The following is a 10,494-nucleotide window of genomic DNA, read 5'->3' on the forward strand; positions in this document are numbered from 1 at the left end:
CAGACAACTCCCAACCCAAGTCTGCAGCCCCAGCTATTCTCTTGAGCTACAGGACAACATTTTCCTTTCCAGCCAGACAGTATGACCTGGAATATTCTGTCCAAGTGCAGGGTCCTTCATGGAGCAGCTCAAACTCACCTTCTTGGTCTTGGCTCCCATACTGCTCTGCTGTGAATACGCTCTTGTTGGCTTGGACAATTTTTTTTTTTTTTTTTTTTTACTGTTTCTCCTCCATTCCTTCTACCTGGAACATTCTCTTGGCTATTTCCACTGACCAAAGATTTAACACATTAGGAATGTGCTCAGATGCTGTTTTCCTCAGATCTTCCCCAATGAAGAACTCCTACAACTCTGACTTTTTGTAGAAGTTTTCATTTTCTTGTCATTTGTGGTGCCCCTCATGATGATAACCTCTATGTCAAGATCCTGTCAGCTGCAAGTGACAAAATTGTGTGAAGGCTCAGAAAGAGGAAGGGACAGGAAGAGGACAGAGAGAGAATCTCAGGAAATATCTAGGGAACCTGGAATATGGAGGACACCTCAGGCACAGCTAGATCCAAAGCCTCGGGCTAGTTATCAGGGCTGTCAGCTGCTCCATCTGACTTCACTTCGTTTATTTTTTTAAAATCACTTTATTTATTTATTTTTGGCTGTACCGGGTTTTCGTTGCTGTATGGCCTTTCTCTAGTTTCAGTGAGCGGGGGCTACTCTCTAGCTGACGACACACAAGCTTCTCATTATCGTGGCTTCTTCTGTTGCAGGGCACCAGTGTCTAGGCTGTGTGGGCTCAGCAGTTGCGGCTCCCGGGCTCTAGAGCACAGGCTCGCTCAGTAGTCATGGCCCAAGGGGTTAGTTGCTCCTCGCCGTGTGGGGTGTTCCCCAGGCCAGGGATATAACCTGTGGATTCTTCACCACTGAGGCACCAGGGAAGCCCTAACTGCATTTCTTTTTGTGAATTGGCTCAATTCTCACTTACCGCGAATTGGTTTCCTCTGTGAAGGGAACATGGAAGAATGAAAAAATTTTGGACAAATGAGTTATATCTTGGTGGATAACATACATGCAAAGAACCCAAGGCTGATAGTAAACTCCACTAAAGGCAATAGTTGGAAACTTTTGTTTTTTTGTTTTTTTTTTACTTAAGTTACCTGGGTTGGGAAGACCCCCTGGAGGAGGGCATGGCGACTCCTCCAGTATTCTTGCTTGGAGAATCCCCATGGACAGAGGGGTCGCAAAGAGCCCGACACAACTGAGCGACTAAGCACAGGAAGTGAACTAGGAAGCGAAATTGGGGAAACCATCACAGCACTAATTATTGTGTTTGTGGTGCAGAGAGGGTGATTAGGTTGAGATGAGGTCATGAAGGTAGACCCCCCAACATTGGAATTAGTGTCCTTGTGGGAAGATAAGAGACCAACGTGCTCTCTCTGCCATGTGAGGACACAGCAAAAAGCTGGCCATCGCCAGGAGGAGGGCCCTCGCCAGGAGCCAGATCTCCTGGCGCCTTGATCTTGGACTTTCCAGCCTCTGAAACTGGGAGAAATAAATGTCTTTCATTTAACTCACCCAGGCTATGGTATTTATTACAGTAGGCCATGCTGACTAAGATAACCAGTTATTTGATTCCAACCCAGGGATTGAACCCAGGTCTCCTGCATTTCAGGCGGATTCTTTACCGTCTGAGCCACTAGGGAAGCCCAAGTTCACTTCCTAGTTCCTAGGAAAAAGGAAATTTTAGTTCAAAGTGAAAGACAAATAAGTCAATGTTTCTATTTACAAGTAACTTAAGTAAAAAAAACAAACAGTTTCCAACCAGTTTCTTCCTTCATTTGGCAAACATTGATCGAGTTCCTATTAGATGCCAGGTGCAGAGGGTACACACACAAGCATATCCAGTTTTTTTCTTTTTAGTCATTTGCTGGTCAGCTCTATATGTCATGGCCCTTAACTACTTAAGTCTGTGTCTCTTAAGAGCAGGGATATGTTCTTACAGAGGCACACAGTACAGTTATCAACTTGATACCTCTTTGTTGATATAATTCCAGTTTCATCAGCTGAGCTGGTATTCCAGTCTGTTGGGTTTCACTTGTATCTTTAGCCTCTCTTAGCCTGGAACATTTCCATAGTCTTTATTTGTCTTTTATAACATTGACAGTTTTAGAGAATTCAGTCCCTCCTCCCCTCCCATTTTCCTGATAGAACATTTTCCATTTTTGTGTTTGTCTGATGTTTCTTGTGTCCTTCTGAGGGCGTCACACCTGCAGGCACATGATGTCCAGTTGTCTCTCATTGGTAAAGTTAATTTCAATCATCAAATTGGTGCCAGATTTAGTCATTACAACTAATAAACAATCTGTGGGGAGCCATTTTAAAAAAATGAAAAATCCTACTCCTCATCAAAATTTCCCTCTGATGTTGGCATCTAGTGATGGTTATTTTTGAAAACTTATATATTCTAATTGTGATAATACATATCATGAAATTTACATTGTATCCATTTTTAAGTGCACAGCTCCGTGGCGTTAAGTACATTGAAACTGCTCTGCAGCCATCCCCACCATCCACCCACAGATCTCCTTTCGTCTTGCACAACTGAAACTGTACCCATTAAACGATGACCCCATCCTTCCAGGCCCTGGCAACCACCATTCTACTTCCTGTCTCTGTGAATTGACTACTTTAGAAACCTCGTATAACTGGAATCGTTTGTCTTATAGTGAGTGGCTTATTTTGCTTAGCATAATGTCTTCAAGATTCATTCATGCTGGATCTGGTGTCCGACTCTCTTTCCTCTCTAAGATTCCATTGTCTGTGTCCATTACATTCGTTTACTCCCTCATCCACTGGTGATTCTTGGCCGATCCAGTTTCTACCCTGGTTGCAGAATGACAGATTTCCAGCTGTGGAATCCCCTCCACATCCACCAGTTGGCCCTCAGCACTCTTTCTTTTTTTTCCCATTCATTTATCTATTTATCATTGTTATAAACTCATGAATCCTACTTTGAGGTGATTTCTAATTCACAGTTCCCTGGTGGCTCAGAACGTAAAGCGTCTGTCTACTATGCGAGAGACCTGGGTTCGATCCCTGGGTTGGGAAGATTCCCTGGAGAAGGAAATGGCAACCCACTCCAGTACTCTTGCCTTGAAAATCCGATGGACAGAGGAGCTTGGTGCAGGCTACTGTCCATGGGGTTGCAAAGGGTCAGGCACGATTGAGCGACTTCACTGAGCGACCTCACTTTCACTTTCTAATTCGTTACTATACTATTTGGGGGCTCAAATTTTATGCCAGATGTGGCCAGTAGGAGCCCTTTCAACCTGATTTTCATGACATGCGTCTACTATATTTTACAAAGGATTTCCTTACATTCTGGCATTACGTGACACTCCAGGCTTATCTGATATCCATTCTGTCAGCCCTGGAATTAGCCATTTTCTGAGATCCTCTTGTTCTTTTTGCTGGGGCATGGAGGTAGAGATCAAGCTCTGGGGTCTGGGTGCTCATTACTACTGGGGTACCTTGCTTCTTGGGCTTCCCTTGTGGCTCAGCTGGTAAAGAATCTGCCTGCAATGCAGGGCACCTGGTTCGATCCCTGGGTTGGGAAGATCCCTCAGAGAAAGGAACGGTTACCCACTCTAGTTTTCTGGCCTGGAGAATTCCATGGAGAGTATAGTCCACGGGGTTGCAAAGAGTTGGACATGACTGAGCGACTTTCACTTTCACCTTGCTTCTTAGCTGTTTCAGCAGATAGTCCTGAGAAATAGAGACATGTATCTACACACATATACACAAACACACAAACACATGCACAGACAAACATGTGAACACTTACCAGATACATATGCACATTATCATCTACATATATGTACATTTAAAAAAAGGAATTTACGTCACTGTCTCCAGTCTCCACAGAGTTCTTTCTGGGCTTCCCATATTCCATATTGTATGACCTTCTTCTGTAGTGAGAACTGAATCTCAACAGCATCAACATTTTTACTCATTTGCTTTATCTCATATTCAGCCATGATATTAAAAGTTGCTTGCTCCTTAGAAGAAAAGCTATGACCAAACTAGACAGCATATTAAACAGCAGAGATATTATTTTGCCGACAAAGGTCCGTCTAGTCAAAGCTATGGTTCTTCCAGTAGTCATGTATGGATGTGAGATTTGGATCATAAAGAAGGCTGAGCACCGAAGAATTGATGCTTTTGAACTGTGGTGTTGGAGAAGACTCTTGAGAGTCCCTTGGACTACAAGAAGATTAAACCATTCAATCCTAAAAGAAATCAGTCCTGAATATTCATTGGAAGGACTGATGCTGAAGCTGAAACTCCAATACTTTGGCCACCTGATGTGAAGAACTGACTGATTGGAAAAGACCCTGATTCTGGGGAAAATTGAGGGCAGGAGGAGAAGAGGGTGACAGAGGATGAGATGGTTGAATGGCATCACTGACTCAGTGGATGTGAGGTTGAGCAAGCTGCAGGAGATGGTGAGGGACAGGGAAGCCTGGTGTGCTGCAGTCCATGGAGTTGCAAAGAGACAATTGCTGAGCGACTGAACAGCAAATAATATATATTATGATATAATATTAGGTAAAAGAAACTGAGGTAAATAGGCCTTTTGAGTGAGATGTCATGTCAATCTCTCTGGGAGTTGTCTGTGTTTACTCTTTGCTGTAGCTATGGTTTCCAAGACTAAAATGTCTTCTCATGTCCTTGATTTTGTCTCCCCAGTTGTCTTTAGGTTTCTCTATAGACTGATTCTTTTTTAAAATATATTTTAAACAATTTATTTGGCTGTGCTGGGTCTTAGCTGCTGCATACAGATCTTCAATCTTTGCGGTGACCTGGCCTGTGAACTCTTTCTTGTGGCTTGTGGGGTCTAGTTCCCTGACCAGGGATCGAACCCAGCCCCCTGCATTGAGAGCTCAGAGTCTTAGCCACTGGACCACTGGAGAAGTCCCTAGAGACTGATGCTTAACTAGCATCTGAAGTTTGCAGCTCTTTCAGTTGTGCTCTCCAGGAGAATTGGCGATGTGGTGGTAAAGTATGGCAAGAGAGGAAACCTTATACAGAGCCTTATGTTAGGTCTCGGTCTTTCAGGAGCCCTGAGTTGTGGCATTCACAAGTCACCCCTCACCCCGTCCTCACTGAGGAAAACTAGAGTGGGCTGGGGTTGGGTATTTCCCTTTCCTCGGGTCTGGTAAAATATTTTCTCTTGAGGGCAGGCTGTTGAGGAGGACAGAGTGCTGTGAGCTTATCTCACAGTGGTTACTTTCTGTTCCCTCTGCGGACCTGGTGGGACTTCTGGAGGTAAAAGGCAGGAGAGTGTGGTGTCCCTATGGAGAAGGCGATGGCACCCCACTACAGTACTCTTGCCTGGAAAATCCCATGGGTGGAGGAGCCTGGTAGGCTGCAGTCCATGGGGTCGTGAGGAGTCGGACACGACTGAAGCGACTTAGTAGCAGCAGCAGCAGTGGTGTCCCTAAGACTAGGCTTTCAGGAGTTTTCTCTCTCAAGCAACCCCATGCTCAGACTCTAGAAACTAGTCTCTTACTTTCGGGTGTTCCTGCCAGACTCCAGGTGCAGCTCTGCTCTTTGGTAGCTGTGATTTTCTGCATCTGTCTGTCTGTCCCTCCCGTTTTCAGGGTGTCAGCTTGCCCTGTGACCTTAATTCTTTGATGGGTCTGAGAAGCAGTGTGTTCATCTTTTTTTTTCTTTGTGAGGTTGGGAGTTGAGAGTGATGAGTTCCAAGCTTTTTACATGTCAGCAAGAACCTTGAAGTCAATGCTATTGATTTTTGTGTGTTAATTTTATATCCTGCTATCTTATGGAATTCTTTTATTGTTTGGATTGCTTTATCTTTGATTTTCTAGCATTTTCCAGATATGCTGTTCTGTGATGTGCAAACAGAGACAGTTTTTTTTTTTTTCCTGGTTGCTCCATGCAGTATGCAGGATCTTCGTTCCCCAAACAGAGATGTGACCCATCCGTCCTGCTGTGGAAGCTTGGGGTCTTAACCACTGGCCTGCCAGTGAAGTCCCCTGGCAAAAGTTTAAAGCAATCTTAATAGCCACTAATGAAGATATGTAGAAATGAATATTTTTTTTATTTTATTGGTGGCTGTGTTGATTGATGCAACTTTTCTGTAGGTTAATTTGACAATTGGAGAAGGCAATGGCAATCCACTCCATACTCTTGCCTGGAAAATCCTGTGGATGGAGGAGCCTGGTAGGCTGTAGTCCATGAGGTCGCTAAGAGTCGACATGACTGAGCAACTTCATTTTCACTTTTCACTTTCACGCACTGGAGAAGGAAATGGCAACCCACTCCAGTGTTCTTGCCTGGAGAATCCCAGGAACTGGGGAGCCTGGTGGGAGCCCGTCTATGGGGTCGTACAGAGTTGGACACGACTGAAGCAACTTAGCAGCAGCATCAACAAAGCCTTAAGAATTTGTATATTTTTACACAAGACTAAAATTTTGTTTAGGAAGCTTTTTAGTAACCTGAGAAAAATTTTGTTAAAATGCTGATGGAAAAAGCAAATTGTTTATAATGAAGTTTAAAAACTTAGATTTTAAAGGAATGTCAGGGAAGAAATTTAGGTTGAAGCACATCAAAGTATTTATAGCAGCTATTGTTGGATGGTTGTATTATGGGTGCTCTTACTCACCTTCTTAATTTTCCAGTGACGCACCATGTGTATTTTTGTAGCTAAAAAATAATTCATTTTATTTTAACACAGGCTGCTTAATACCTAAACCTGTGCCTGGTTCATAGGGGGCATATGATAAATATTTGCTAAATTGAATTGTTCCCTGGTTACTTAGCCCACCCACAATTAAAAAAAAAAAAAACAAAACATTTAGAATCCTCTGTTTCCGAAAGGGATTTAAAAGTTGATCCACATAACACTTAATCCCTGAGTACATATGAGTAGAGTAATTCATTAATTATCTGGACTTTACATTTCCCAGGAAATATTTAGAGAATTTAGATATTGGTGTAGCTAGATGTCTTCTTGGCACCAAAGTCAAATTTTAAAACTTTCATATGTCAACAAGTGTTTTAAAATCACTTCTGCTTAGGTTCCTTAGTTAAAAAAAAATTATATGAGCTTTTCTTACGTTAAAGCGTAAGAAACTTTCATACTCAGATTATTTTAGGTCTGTGCATAATTGTCTTGTAATTTCACCAGGGAACAATTTAGGCGTATCTTTATAAAGAGCAGATTCTAAAATTGGAAAGAGTTCCTGACCCCATAAAATGTCATAAATTCAACCTTGGGTTCTCACATCTTGCAGAAAGGGATTTCTCAGAGAGGGACTTTTTATTAACAGCAAGATTTCACAGGAGGCTCTTTGGGTAGTACATACACCTGGTGTATCTCTTCCCAGGTCCCCGTGTGAGTGTGTCAATTAGTAAGCTTGCTTCTGTGGCCTAAAGGCTCTGTGTTCTTGAATTTCTTTTCTCAAATATTCAGGGATTCTAAAAATTCAGCTCAAAAAGAAACCCCGACACCACATACTAGCGCCCCCTAGCGTTACATTATCACCAGTTCTTTGAGTTTTGCTTAGCAAACGCTTTTTTAAAAAAAATTTATTTTCTTTTATTGAAGGATAATTGCTTTACAAGCAAACACTTTTTGAATCAAGCTTAAACACTAGCTCTGAATATGAATAAAGCAGTCCCTTCCATGACTAAACTTTGAGTCTAGCTGAGAAGACGGACATTATTTGGGTCGTGTGATGTGAGGAGAACATGTCATAAATACATGTGCCATTTTAGCCCTTGTATGTTAGCACAGACTTGAGAGAAACAAGATTCCAGACAGGAAGACCAGTTAGGTTGTTAATAAACTGGTCTCAGCCATCCAAACGTAAAACTCCCTTTCTAAGTTCAAAAGTTTAGTATTTATTTGTCTAGTCATTGAATAGTTGGGGAAAAGCTACTGTATTTGCATTGGTTGCCTGTCCTCAGGCCAATTAGGGGTATCATGCCAAAATTATTCATTTTAAACAAATGTTTGAGATTCTAAGGACTGTCTCTCAATGTGATATCATCTTATGGATGGTTGCTGTCAAGCATTTTTAGCTTCCTAATACAAGTCCTTAGGGCTTCCCAGGTGGCACAGTAATAAAGAACCTGCCTGTCAGTGTAGGAGATGCAGGAGACTCGGGTTTGATCCCTGGGTTGGGAAGATCCCCTGGAGGAGGAAATGGCAACCCCCTCCAGTATTCTTGCCTGGAGAATTCCATGGACAGAGGAGCCTGGTGGGCTCCAGTCCATGGGGCCAAAAAGAGTTGGACAAAAATGGGACCCCACTCCAGTACTCTTGCCTGGAGAATCCCATGGAGGGAGGAGCCTGGTAGGCTACAGTCCATGGGGTCACAAAGAGTTGGGCATGACTGAGCGACTTCACTTTCACAAGCGACTGAGCACACATTAAGTCCTTAGGAATAATCTTAACTTCACTCTCAAATTCCACTTTTCCTTGTTCCTGACAACTATAAGATAATCTGTTGCATCTCTATTATAAATCAACAGAAGAGGATCAATCACAATTTATATATAAGTGGTTCTAATCAAGACTGAGAAGAGGTCAGTTATAAAAAGGATCATGCGGATTTTGAATTAACTGTGTTTCATTTGTTCACATTACTTCTATAGGTATGATTAGATTGTTACCCTATTAAACTTAAGATGCCTTAAACATTCTCTGTTGTCAAAACAATAGACTCTATTATTTCTTTCTCTCCTTCAAATCTCAAAATTGTTGAAAAGATGTAACATAGGTAAATTTGCCTGGAGGAAATTTTTCAGAAGAAAAGTATTGAACCTCACCATTAATGATTCTTATCAGTCTTTCAAGCTTCTTTAGCTGGAGGGTTCAGATGTCTATATGCATGTTTCTGGCAGAGGCTACATTATATTTTAGAGATTATCCATGTGCATGGGTGTAGGTACATTTTATTCATTTTAATTGGTGTTCAGTCATCTGTTATGTGAAAGTGAAAGTGAAGTCGCTTAGTCGTGTCCGACTCTTTGCGACCACATGGACTGTAGCCTATGAGGCTCCTCCATCCATGGGGTTTTCCAGGCAAGAATACTGGAGTGGATCGCCATTTCCTTCTCCAGGGGATCTTCCCAACCCAGGGATTGAACCTGGGTCTCCTGCATTGCAGGCAGACGCTTTACCATCTGAGCCACCAGGGAAGCCTCTGTTATGTGACCATACCATAATTTTCTCATTTCCTGTTGTTAAATATTTAGTCTAGTTGTTGCTTGGTAAATTGTTCTTTTATTATGTTCTATTATTCTATTATTATGTTCCTATAAATGCAGGGCAGTTCCATCTCTAAGAATTTTGGAGTTAAGGCTTCTGGGTTTAAATCCCACCCGTGGAATCTTGAGAAAATTGCTTAAGCTAGTAGTGTCTCAGCTTACTCCTCAAGAGATAGTAATAGTACCCATGCAGACAAGCATCTGTCTACAATGTGAAAGACCTGGGTTCAATCCCTGGGTTGGGAATATTCCTTGGAGAAGGAAATGGCAACCCACTCCAGTACTCTTGCCTTGAAAATCCCATGGACGGAGGAGCTTGGTGCAGGCTACTATCCATGGGGTCGCAAAGAGCCGGGCACGACTGAGCGACTTCACTTATGCAGACATGTCTTTGAGCACTTTTGACACTATTACCTTATTACCCTGGCGTTTACTATTCTGATAAGTCTGTTGAAATTTCTTGGTAGATAATGTATCTTTTTTTCCCTTCTATCTTTTCTTCTACTATTGTCCCTTTATCCTTAATGTTCTCAAGTTTCACTGTGTGAAATTTATTTTAAAAAATTGTCCTGCTTGATATTCAACATGCACAGAGAACACATTTCTTTAATCTTCGCAAAGTATCTGTGCTATTTTAAAAAATGTTTCATCTTCATCACGCCGTTCATTCTTTTGTGTACTTTGGAACTCTTGTTAACATGTTTCTTTGACTCTCTCGATTTTATTTCCAAGTCTCTTTGGTTCTCATTATTGCCTCTGTGTACTGCCTCCTGAGTTAATTCCTCAAGATTATTTTTCAGTTCACTGACTTTATCTTTGACCATGTCAGGTGTTGCGCATATTCCACTGGTTGAATATTTTATGTCGATGGTTGTATTTTTCACTTTTAAGATTTCTAGTGGTTTCTTTTTAAAAATAGATCTATTTTTTAAATTTCTGCACATTTGTTTTATATTTTATTTTTCATTTTCAATTGAAGTTATGAGTTTATTTCTCTCTTTAAAAATCTGAGACATATTTTTATATATTTTTGTCAGACTATCTTATAATATTATTTTTAATGAAGTGATTTCATATTCTGGCTGATCTGGTTAGCTTTTGTTTCTTTTTTTTTTTATGAAAAGCTTTTAGGCAATTGATTGTTTTAACTGGTAAGAACCAATCCATCTAGAAGATATATTTGTAAGAGAATGGCAGTGTTGA

General features: G+C 41.4%; 1 non-coding gene across 1 annotated transcript; it reads right to left on the reverse strand.

Annotated features, from left to right (window-relative positions):
- Window positions 1-9,150: 9,150 nt before the first annotated feature.
- On the reverse strand, window positions 9,151-9,222 carry TRNAC-GCA (transfer RNA cysteine (anticodon GCA)). Its single transcript has one exon. It is a non-coding gene; the product is annotated as a tRNA-Cys (tRNA).
- Between the last annotated feature and the right edge of the window lie 1,272 nt (window positions 9,223-10,494).

The sequence above is a fragment of the Bos indicus genome, chromosome 12 (assembly GCF_029378745.1).
Source record: "Bos indicus isolate NIAB-ARS_2022 breed Sahiwal x Tharparkar chromosome 12, NIAB-ARS_B.indTharparkar_mat_pri_1.0, whole genome shotgun sequence".
NCBI classification, from domain to species: Eukaryota; Metazoa; Chordata; class Mammalia; order Artiodactyla; family Bovidae; genus Bos; species Bos indicus.